Source organism: Camelus dromedarius, chromosome 6 (genome assembly GCF_036321535.1).
Source record: "Camelus dromedarius isolate mCamDro1 chromosome 6, mCamDro1.pat, whole genome shotgun sequence".
Taxonomy (NCBI): domain Eukaryota; kingdom Metazoa; phylum Chordata; class Mammalia; order Artiodactyla; family Camelidae; genus Camelus; species Camelus dromedarius.
The window spans coordinates 75,402,578-75,415,132 of NC_087441.1; the positions used below are offsets into that span (position 1 = coordinate 75,402,578).

At 42.6% G+C, this 12,555-nt stretch overlaps 1 protein-coding gene across 6 annotated transcripts in view; it reads left to right on the forward strand.

Moving 5' to 3' along the window:
• Nucleotides 1-12,555, forward strand: part of SMAP1 (small ArfGAP 1) — a 128,671-nt gene that overhangs the window by 110,230 nt on the left and 5,886 nt on the right. The window lies entirely within an intron of this gene.

Here is a 12,555-nt window from a genome sequence, read left to right on the forward strand (position 1 = left end):
GAAGTTGAGCAGGCCACAGAGAATCCAAGGTCCCTTTCAGCTCATAACAAACGGTGGTCCTAAATCAGGATTGATAACTGGTGTCTCTTTTGGGCAGTGGACAATTTTTCTTCTGCCCAGGGTGGGCCTGCCACTCTGGTTTTCCCCTGTAAACCAAAACATGGTGGGGAGTAGGGAGCAGGTGCCTTGTAAGATGGTTTATGGTCATGCAAAAATGACGGCATATCCCCTTATGAATGAGACCAGAAGAGGCATTATCTTAAAACATTTGCAGAAAATACAAACAAAACTCCACAAGGTTAGTTTAGTTACACAGCCACAGAGGACTGTGAATCCCAGGTTTACTGTCTGTATTCAGGATCACTTTTAATAGTCTCATCATAGGGTAATAGTAATCTTTTTTTAGAAATTAGATCTTCCCTTTAAATGGCACTTTGATATGTCTCTTTTTTTCAACTTAGTGACTGAAGATAAACCGATTTTCTTCAGCTCAACTTTCCTGGTCTACTCCCCACCCCAAGGTTAAACGTAAAATGCTCTCTATATACTTTTTAGCAAGGGTCAGCAAATTTCTTCTGAAAAGGGTCAGATGTTTTTATCTACGCAGGCCGTGTAGCCTGTCCTGCGACTGCTCAGCTCTCCCACTGTCATGAGCACGTGGCCAGAAGCAAGTCTGGAACCCGACGGGGAGGGTGGCTGGACTCTGCTGAACTTTCGAAACAGGCAGGGGCTGTAGTTTGCTGCCCTGTGCTCCTGATCAGACCTGCAAGAACGACTTTAATACTTTCATTCAGCAGTGCTTCTTTTTCCTTTTTATAGAAGCCTCCATCTGAGAATAAAATCTGAAAGGGTGAGCCCCTGCTCTGACATAAACTGCTGGTGTCAAATGTGCCCTTGCAGGTTTCAGGTCAGTTTCTCACCAGACCTCCGCCGCCCTGTGTGCCCCAAGTGCCCTGCCCAGACATCGGTCTCTTGTCAGGAGGCTTCAGCTGCAGGCCCGTCGGGCACAAACAGGTGTCTGTGACTGGGGGGACCTGAGAGAACATTCCAGAGGACCGCACCCTCTTACCCCTCTCCAAGGACCTCACGAAGAATCAAGTGTGAGCTAAAATCTAGCTCAGAATGTGTTCACTGCTTAAATAGCAATATTCTTAGGTTTGCTCACTTTACTCTAGGGAAGTTTCTGCCTGAACATTTCGTATGTTTTATTTTAAATTATCTAAAATACAGAACTCTGTACAGATTGGAGGCAGAGGTTTCCTCAGTTTTTATTTCTGTTTCTGTTTTTGTTTTAACATTTTTTATTGATTTATAATTATTTTACAATGTTGTGTCAAATTCCAGTGTAGAGCACAATTTTTCAGTTATCCATGAACATATATATATTCATTGTCACATTTTTTTCTCTGTGAGCTACCATAAGATCTTGTATATATTTCCCTGTGCTATACAGTATAATCTTGTTTATCTATTCTACAATTTTGAAATCCCAGTCTATCTTTTCCCACCCCCCACCCCCTTGGCAACCACAAGTTTGTATTCTATGTCTGTGAGTCTATTTCTGTTTTGTATTTATGCTTTGTTTGTTTGTTTGTTTGTTTGTTAGAGTCCACCTATGAGCGATCTCATATGGTATTTTTCTTTCTCTTTCTGGCTAACTTCACTTAGAATGACATTCTCCAGGAGCATCCATGTTGCTGCAAATGGTGTTATGTTGTCGGTTTTTATCGCTGAATAGTATTCCATTGTATAAATATACCACATCTTTATCCAGTCATCTGTTGATGGACATTTAGGCTGTTTCCATGTCTTGGCTATTGTAAATAGTGCTGCTATGAACATTGGGGTGCAGGTGTCATCCTGAATTAGGGTTCCTTCTGGATATATGCCCAGGAGCAGGATTCCTGGGTCATATGGTAAGTCTATTCCTAGTCTTTTGAGGAATCTCCATACTGTTTTCTACAGTGGCTGCACCAAACTGCATTCCCACCAGCAGTGAAGGAGGGTTCCCTTTTCTCCACAGCCTCTCCAGCATTTGTCATTTGTGGATTTTTGAATGATGGCCATTCTGACTGGTGTGAGGTGATACCTCATTGTAGTTTTGATTTGCATTTCTCTGATAATTAGTGATATTGAGCATTTTTTCATGTGTCTATTGATCATTTGTATGTCTTCCTTGGAGAATTGCTTGTTTAGGTCTTCTGCCCATTTTTGGATTGGGTTGTTTGTTTTTTTCTTATTGAGCTTTATAAGCTGCTTGTATATTCTGGAGATCAAGCCTTTGTCGGTTTCATCTGCAAAAATTTTCTCCCATTCCATAGGTTATCTTTCTGTTTTACTTCTGGTTTCCTTTGCTGTGCAGAAGCTTGTAAGTTTCATTAGGTCCCATTTGTTTATTCTTGCTTTTATTTCTTCTAGGAGAAAATTTTTGAGATGTATGTCAGATAGTGTTTTGCCTATATTTTCCTCTAGAAGATTTATTGTATCTTGTCTTATGTTTAAGTCTTTGATCCATTTTGAGTTTATTTTTGTGTATGGTGTAAGGGAGTGTTCTAGCTTCATTGTTTTTACATGCTGCTGTCAAGTTTTCCCAACACCTCCTCAGTTTTTTCTTAATTGAAAAGCTCAAAGGAGCATACAACATTGGGCATTATTTCACGCGTGTGTTTCAGGAAATAAAATCTTGAACCTATCACAATAGCCAAGTTCAGGTGGGTTGACAGTGCTAGTTAAACATGGTTATTAGTATAAAACCTCCTTAATTATGTAGTAACATATATCCCAATTTTATATAATGATAAAGAGGAATTCATTATCTTTTTTCTCTAAAATTTTTTTTGCTTTTAGAAGATTTTCTGGACAGAAACATACTAAAGGGTAAAACATCCACAGAAAGTACTTTAGTTACCTTTAAAGCAGAAGGTTCCTACAGGGAAATATATGTCTGTTTTGCAAAGTCCATATGCTCTAAAGTGAAACAAGTTAGTGAGTGAGCTGACTGAATGCAGGCCAGACGTGGCAGCAGCCTGGATCGCCACTGTGTCCCGTGCACTGAGCCTGTCCGGGGAGCATTGTGTAGTTGCGCACACACCCCTTTTCTGTGGGGAGCGGGCTGAAGAAGAGGAATACTCATCTAGGACAAGGGCCCAAAGTAACTTTATGGTCTGTTCTGTTTTTCAGATATGGCTTAGAACCTAACAAAAACTTGTATCATTTCTGCTCCAAAAAGTATGTTCAACAAAGGATAATAACAGACTATAGTTATTCTTTCAAAAAGGAGGTCTTGGAGTCGGTTTTCTTTCTGTGATCACACCTGACTTCTGATGTACAGCATAGTGATTCAGTTATACATATACATATATATATATATATATATATATATATATATATATATATATATATGCTCCTTTTCATATTCTTTTTCATTATAGGCTATTACAAGGTATTGAATACAGTTTCTTGTGCTACATAGTAGGGCCTTGTTGTTTATCTATTTTATATTCAGTAGTACTATCTGCAGTTCCCAAACTTATCCCTCTCTTCCCCCTTTCCCCTCTGGTAACCGTAAGTTTATTTTCTGTGTCTGTGAGTCCCTGTTTTATAAGTAAGTTCATTTCTGTCCTTTTTTTTTTTTTTTTAGATTCCACATATAAGTGACATCATATGATATTGGTCTTTCTTTGTCTGACTTACTTTACTTAGTATGGTGATTTCTGGGTCCATCCATGTTGCTACAAATGGCATTATTTCATTCTTTTTTTAGCTAAGTAGTATTCCATTGTATAAATATACCACATCTTCTTTATCCAGTCACCTGTTGATGGACATTTATGTTGCTTCTATGTCTTGACTATTGCAAATAGTGCTGCTATGAACATTGAGGTGCACGAATCTTTTTGAATTAGAGTTTTGACCAGGCTACTTCAGATCACAAGTAACTGAAAGCCTAAAAGTGGCTGAAACTCAGGACGTTTTCTGATTGGACTGGACTGAAACGTGGAAGTGCAGCAGTTCAGGTGGAGCAGTGAGGTCAGGAGCCAGGCTCCTCTTCCCTTGTGTCCAGTATGTCACCCCCAGAGCACTGCTTCCACCTTCAGGCTTGTGCCCTCGTGGTCAACAAAGGGGCGATGCCATTCCCAGTACCTTGTCTTCATGGGACCACATCCCAAGGGTGGTTTCTTGTCACAAGTTTCTCTTCTCAGGAAGCAAAGCCTTTCCCAGAAAATGCCCCCCAGCAGGGTTCTCAGGGTCCCTCTGGCCAGAATTGGTTCTGCGGCCTTTCTTGTTGCAGGAGAGGCTGGGAAACAATGTGGAGGCTCTGGAGTGGAGGCCAGCCTCCTCAGCAAGGAGCGCCTGTGTGGCAGCTGGCGCAGGTGCATTTCATCCTTGTGATCACCCTTACGGTGGAGGGTATTTTACACACAGACACCCCTTTTCCTTCTCTCTCGCTCTCTTTTTTGTTGTTATTGTTTTAAACAGGCAAACTGAAGCTAACAGAAGTTAACTTCCAAGTCACAACTTCTGGATGATAGAACTGGGGTTCAAGCCTAAGTCTGTCTGACCAAAGTCCAGTCTCAGCTCTTACCATGGACCGAAACAAGATGTTGGACTCAAGTATTAATTATATATTATCTGGTTACTTTAAGAAGCATTGAGATAGTGTATCCTGTGTGCCAGGCACTGTTTTGAGTGTTTACGGGTATTTATTTATTGGATCTTTGCAGCAACCCTAAGGGTGATGAACTGTCATTGTTTCCATTTTCCAAATGAAGAAACTGAGGCACAGAGAGGTTCAGTAATTTGCCCAAAGTCACACAGCTAGTAGATTACAGAGCCAGACCCATATTCTTCACCATTACATCATGTTGAGCTCTAACAGAAAATGAAATTCTCAGACTCCCAGGTGACACGGAACTACACAAAGTGGACCTTAGAGCCATGTGTCCTGTAGACAGCTGGCAGCTTTGTGTCATGATGGGTACTGGACTTGGAGGCAGGACCTGGAGTTTGGGCTCGAGCATCTTCGTCTGGGAGATGAAAATAAGAACCTTTCCCTGATTGTTGGCCAGAGTATAAAGGAATGGCTGAGTGTGAAACACAGAGCACAGTAACCTGCACGCAGAGTGCCCCGGGACCGCGGCCCGAACCCTGTCAGAGGAGACCAGGGAGGGAGTGCGTGCCTTTGAAGGGGTGTGCAGAGGAGGCGCTCGGGCTGTGCCAGAAGCTGATTGCAAAGCCCCCGGAGGATCTGCAGCCCCAGGAAAACACTGAGGGAATTGGGTGGCCGCAGAGAAATCGAGTCGGTCACCACTAGTCAAACATTTCAAAAGAAGTTTGTTTTGTACAGTTTGGTTTCATAGTTATATAGTTCTTGTCTCTCAAGGTTGTAAAAATGGTACAGAAGTATTTGAGATACATATTTCTTATATATATATAAAGTATATATATGTTATATACATATATAAATAATGTGTTATATATGTATATGTATAATTTTTAAAAAATCAGTTCTACAAAGTTTTCTCCTTAAACCCCTTCTCAGCAGTTTCAGACCACAGCTGTAAATCAGTGTGTGTGTCCCCTGAAAGATGGACAGCCCCTCTCACAGCATCGGTGCGCCCATCCCCGAGGGGATCCCCGCTCCAAAGTCCACCACGCTGCAGGACCGTGCAGCCTGGAGGGGCTTGGAAAGTGGGGGAGAAGCAGGGCAAGAGGGTTAAGGGCAACTTTTAAGATCACTTCAGTCGGTTTAGTAAATTAGCCTAAATGCCACCTATTCAGCAGTAAGAAAAATTAACTAAAAAATTGAAAATAAATAACTCCACTTAATCTCTCACACATCTTTTTTTAAGCATTTGAAGACAATATGAACCTTGAAAATTTTAATATGCTTCAAATGAACCTTTGTGACTTAAATTTGCAGAGTAACACACACAGGTGTTTATTTCATTTCATAAAGCAGGTGTGTGTTTTAATACAAAGGAATTCCAAGTAAGATTTTTATTAAGGAAAAAGCTTGAAATGGTCGCTTGATAGAAAATAAAAAGTTCTTGAGTGACATGAACATTTGTAAAGCTTTAAGAAGGAGTTTTGCCATTAAGGGGAGCATCCCTGCATCTCACGGAAGCAGCCTTCTTCAGTCAGCGCTGTTTCCACTTTAAATTCATTCCTCCCTGGGGATGATGCCTCAGTAGTTACTGATGAAGAATTTAGACTTGGCAGCTTTCATTGTAGCAAGAGTGTACTCAAGGCTGAGTGTTCATGCTCAGTCAGAAGCAGTAATGAAAAACGTACCATCCACTTACTTATCATGTTCTTATCTGCCTTAAACTAGATACTACACAGACTCTCATGCTGCTCTTTGACATTTTTTATTATTTGTGCAAGTAGATTATGACCAGCTAATGCCTCTGACATTCAAGTAAAGGATGAATTCAATTAATATTTATTGGGCACCAGCAGAGTTCCCGGAATCCTAGTAGATTCCAGAGAATGCAGCTCTGTGTGTATACAGTCGTGCAAGGTGGGGGGTGAGTACAAATCCCAGCCTGAAGAGACAGAGAACTGTCCCCAGGAAAAGAGTGGGGTTATGCAGGAAACTGGTTGTGAAAATTCAGTTTGAAATCTGGCTTAATGCTAAAATTCACAACTCAAGTTTTATTATCCTCAATTCAAAGCTTAGTTTTCCTGCTGCTGCTAGTCAGAGGAGGAGCACATGAGTTTTTTAATACTCTGCAAACCCACGCTGAACGAAGTCTAATGTGTTCTGGAGGTCATCCTTAGAGCGAATAACAGTTGGAGAAGATGAGCACCTCCCCAGATAAACCAGCTCCTAGGGCCTTTCCTTTGTAGAGCAGCTTGTGATTTAAAACCCATCTATCTGCATCTTACTGAGCAGACAGCTTCCAAGTGCCTGGCAGGTGCTGTGATCGCATGCCTGGCCCGGGTCTGGAGGGAAAGGGAGGGGAGGGAGGTCGGTTCCGGCCCTGGGCGGTGGGCAGGGACTGGGCAGGGACGGGGGACTGACCCGCGGGTGGGAGTCGGCGTGTGTGCTACTGTGGTGACAGTGATGCTCCCAGCCGTGAGCCAAGTAGCTCTGCAGGATGGAGTTCTGATTTAGAGAGCATTCCAACTGCTTTGTCTTCTTTGTGATCTGGAGAGAGGAACCCCAGGGCAGGGACTCAGGTCAGGAAGCAGTTGTTGAATCCCAGGCAGACAGCTGTGTGGGGTGCTGCTGTGAGAGAGGAAGGGGAGCCAGCGAGGGCGGCAGCAGCAGTGGCTGCAGGGTCTTGGGGAGAATGTGGCCCCAGACTCACAGGACCAGACTTCCAGGAAGGAAGGATCAGCCGGGGCCAAATGTCAGGGTATAGAGTAGGGCAAGGACTAAGGGACTTGCCACCAGACCACTGGTGCTTTTCAAAATCAGTGTCTTTATTTCACGTTTTCTCCCGTCAGAGGTAGGATCACCTCCCTGATAGTTGTGTTTCCCTAAGATGCTGCCATCACCAAGAAATCCTCTCATAATCGATGGTCGGAAAGCATCTCAATTCATCTGTCTTTTGGGGGGCATTTGCTGTGTGCCAGGCATTACTTAAGGAGGCAGCTGCATTCTCTCTTTCTGAGGAGAGGACAGGAGGGAGTGGATGACGGGTTGTTCTAGGCTGTAAGCCTGGTTCTGGGGTGCAGTGAAGAGGCTTGGAGCACTCTGGCGGGTGCCCGGCAAACTCAGTGTACTGAGATACCATCCAAAACTGAAAAGAAAATTGTTAAGGCCCTTGGAAGGCCACCACTTTGCAGCCCCTGGATTTGGGCGGGAGGAGTGCAGGCCTGCCTGGCCAGCTGTGGGCGGGGTGGCTGCAGTGGACGAGCTGCTGGGTCTCGGGCTCAGGGGTCATCACCGCCTCAGAGGGGCTGAGGCTGAGCATGGGGCCCGGGCTGGGGGGCGTGCGCTTTTCTAGGAGGCAGGGCAGCGGCCCCGTGAACCGCTGTATGAGGGTGGGGAAACGGCACAGTTTCTGTCTGGGTGAACCAGGAAGACCTTCTCAAAATGGGGAGAGCAGCTGGGTTTTCATCACCAGACTTGTCTTCTTTTGTGAAACTCTCTAGAGGTCATGTGAGGATTAAACTGAGACACTTTATCTAAAGCATTGTCAGAGTACCTGGCAATAGAACTTAAAAATGTTAGTAGTAGAAATGTGTTACTGGGTAGGGAGGGCGGAGCTCAGTGGTAGAGCGCGTGCTTAGCATGCACGAGGTCCTGGGTTCAATCCCCAGCACCTCTATTTAAAAAAGTTTTTTTTCTTAATAAATCAATAAACCTAATTCCTTCCTCTATGTATTATTAAAATCCAAACTGTTGTCATAAATTATCATTCAGAGCCATTTGAACGGCCCAAGAAGACACTAAATATTGTTTTAAATACCTTGTTTACCTGTCCTCATTTGGGTTTCTGGTGTCACATGAGCTCTGGTGTAGCCACAGTTAATAGAATCCCCAGCTGCATCGAAGATGTCTAGATGATGGAGACAGGCCTTCATGACTTTTGTCATGTTTGAAATGTTACCTTCTCACTAAGCATCTCTCTCTCAGTGTCATGGTGTGCGGTAGGCCAGTAACTGCATGCTGGGCGTGCCTTCTGTTCATGTGAGATGTAGCACTGATTTTTAACTTGTTTTCTTTAGCTCACAACATTTAACCTTTTCTTGTAAATTTCTGCCATGTGTATGAAGCACTGAAACAGTCACCTATCAGCTCAGTTTTCAGATAAAACATTAGTCTGAAATCTTAAGGTAGTGTAGAAAGAAAATAGTTACCCACAGTAACTAACTGTAGGCTTGCTGCCTTGCCTTTAAGATTGAAATTCCTTCTCCATTTTACTGCACTGTCCTGATTTCTTCTGTTTGCTCATTGCCTTTTCAAGAGGTCCTTTGTGCTTTATTATCCTTCTTTATGTTGTTGTCCCCAGCCACATATCTTCCACTTGCCTTAGGCTTTTCTTGTACTCTGGGTCTCCCGTTATTTTTACTGTCCACCAGCTCGTTTCTGCATACTGATTAAAGGGGGCTGCCGCCTCCTCCCGCTGCGGCCGCCCCGCCCGCTCTGCAGCCCCGCGAGGATCAGCGCACTCACACAGAGCGGCGCCGCGCTGGATCCCGAAGCCTTGTCTGCACAGACATCCACTTCTCTCCTAGAGGCGTGTGTAGGCTAGTGCTTGGTTCCCTCCACCCTGGAAGACAGACAGGCTTCCATTTGTCACGGGTTGGGGGTGGGGGAGGGTTGCGGGGGCCGGATGTGAGCGCGCTTGCGCGCATGTATCTGTACGCACAAAGTGTAACCCATGTGGATTTAATTATTTTGCTTAAATTATAGTGATCTACACTATTTAAACCATTTAATTTGAATAAGACTGATTCTAAGTTTTTGAATATTTATCTGAAAGACTTTTTTAACATCTTGGTATTCTATGGCTTTTGTGGCCTCTGAGCTTTTAATCAGCAGATTGTGCTGTTAGGGGACACTTGGTGAAAAGGATGCACTGAACTCGCAGTGGCTTGTGAATCCTCTTGACCACCGGGGCTGGTTGAATTCCACACTTACTTCACTCAGTCCGTGTTCACTGATGACCTTGTCACGTGGATGCCTCACTAGAAACAGAAGATGAAGGGGCTTAGTGGGAAGACAGGGAGGGGAGGGGGGCGTTGGGAAATGTGAGGGCCCAGTGGAATGGTTTTTGAACTGTTTATGCCACTGCTTCTCTTAGTACAAATAATGATAAACTATTTAAAAATTGATTTTTCATTTTCAAAGTTTTAAGTGATTTCTTGTAATTACACACAGTTGTAATGACATGACTTTTGAGGACATGTGGCTGAAAGTAGAGAGCAGTTTCTAGTCGAGGGGTCAGAAGACTTGGTTCTAGTATGAATTTTGCTACTAGAGAGGTGACATCGAGCGAGTCTTTAATCTCTGCCCTGCTCTCTGTCCCTGAGATAGTGGAAGGAGATGTCCTTCCCATCTTTCATGGAGACAGAAATAACATGGAAAAGTTCAGGAAGCAGGTGATTTTCATAAGTATGGTAATGATAACTAGTCTTTGTCCTTTTTAACTACTGAAAAGCAAAACCACAAGTTTTGAGATGAATTGAAACAGTCATTTTTAGAGAGTGTGTTTAGTGAGCCAAATACAGCAAGTCAAGTCAGCGAACAGTGAAATCCAGTGGGAAAACTCATTGGGAGGGTGTGTTTACCGATTTTGCAAGGCCGATAATTTTCCATTTAGGTTAAAGGATTTGTTCTTCAGCAGTTCTGTGAATGCCTAGCTTTTTTACTAACAAGGAAAATTGATGGGAGTTTTAATCCATCATATGAGGGGATCATCTGGGGAGAAGTGTGAGGCAAAGAGAAGAGAGGGCAGGGATGTTGAGATGTGTGTCCATCCGGAGGCTGGAGAGAGGGAAACCTTGGTCAGGTCTGAGAGAAAGCTCCCCACCTTATTAGATTTTTGGAGCTAAGAGAAAATCTTCTCCAGTCACTTGAAAATAGAATCAGTCTTGCCACAGAGATCCCTGTCCCTAAGCAGATGCTTCCTCAGTTTCATTCTAAAGGATTCCAAAGTCCCCTGGGCTTGGAAGTTGACTTTCATGGCCACTCTTCTAACCATGGTGGGTGGTTACAAAGAAAGCCTAGCCTCATTGTTTGTGTGGAATGCCTTTCTGAGATTTCAAAAGGCTAGTTTTAAATATACAGTTTTTAATGAAAGGAGAGAATGAACTGTTCACAGTGCAGTGTTAGAAACAGAAGTCGTGTTACCTTATTGAGAAGGATGGGAGCTGTGCACACGCTGTTATTTGAAACAGCAAAACATTTTAACGGAAAAACTGGAATTAGTTACTTATACTCTACTCGCCAGTTTTTTCTTTTTCCTTTTGTTCCTCTTGGTTGCAGTTTGTTTTGGACGATATGTGCTTCTGTCTGTGAATTTAAGTTGCGCGTAATGTAGTCATATTTTCTGTTGATTAAGTGCTTCCTTGTTCATATGGCAGAACTGAACATGTCTGTTCGATGAGATGGTTTTCCTGTCCCCAACTCCTCAGCTTAGAGGTTAAAGCACCCTGGCTTACATGTCGTTGTTATTTGAGTCTCTTTACTGAATCATGGATGCTATAAAGAAGGTGTTCCTTTAGTTGTGTTTTTAATCTGGAATACCTTGTCCTTCTAAAATATTTTATTTCTGGTTCGTATTTACATGACGTACTACATGGCAGGTAGATGGAGGCTGGAATGGATTGGAAAACATAAAATAGCCCTTTAAAAAGGTCTGATTTCAGAATGATTGTTGCCATTTTGAAGGGGTTAGAAATGGAAAAAATTATTTTCATGTGTGAGTCATATTTGAGTTCTTTTATGCTATGGTTGTGTGTTAGCTTAAAATATTTTATAAGTTAGTAATAATCTAGGCATTGTTTTATTGCTTCGCCTGTAAATTGTCCACAGTGCTTGGTAGAGCTATGTATGACATGTGTAACATACACATATGTACTGAATACGTTTCTTTTTTAATGGTTCTGATATGATGTCACTGAAAATGATTGAAAAATATTTGCAGTTAGTCTTTTCCAAACGAGCCTTTTGTGGGTTTCACACACACTTTTGTAAGTTAAGTAGTAAAGAATATTTCATTGTGACCATTTATTGATTGAAATTAATGATAATTTGTTCTAGTGAAGCTTAAAACAGGGAAATAGAAGGTTACTAGTTTCTGTAGTTGCAGTTCAAAAAAGACAAGAAACCTGTGAGGTTTCTGTGGGTTGTGATAGAAATACCCAGTACATGTAGGTCTTCATTAAATTTGTCAGATTTTTAAGTACCTGCTCTGTGCAGGACATCCATCCCAGTCATTGTTGAAGAAGTTTTAAACGATGCCTCGTTTGCCTTCGAGGAGTGTATGATTCATCAAAGAGGGATCAGATAGACTGAAATAGAAGCTCAATTAGGATGTTAGTCCCAGGAGATTGGAGTTGTGATGTTCTGAACTGTTCCTTGGGTTGTGGCCACAGAGAATTGAGCTGTGTCAGAGGTTCCATTCCTTGAAATACCATGCTCACAAACTCTCCACTGCATCCCCTCCAGCTCCCAACCCTTCCACCTTCTACATTCTGGACAAAAATAAAAATGTGAGGGTAAGAGGGGCTGAGCCAGGTGGTCGGCACTCCCTCAGAGTCCTTTCCCAGTGCTGTCTGCAGCTGGGTACAGCCGTCATTGAAGGTGGCCGTGCTTGAATAAAGAAAGGAGTTATATCAGTGTTTTGTGGATACTTCCTACAGAACCAGTGTATGATATGTATTTGTTTTATTTCTGTCCAGTTTTTTTCCTTATGTTAACTAAATTTTAACATTTCAGACATTTTAAATCATTACAATTTATTGCCAGGGTAGATAAACATGATATGAAGTGGTATCTGAAATGCTCATACACATTTATGGAGAAGCATTATTTGTAAGAACATGGTATCAAATCCCAGCTTAGCCAATTATCTCAAAACTAGTGCCTGTCTC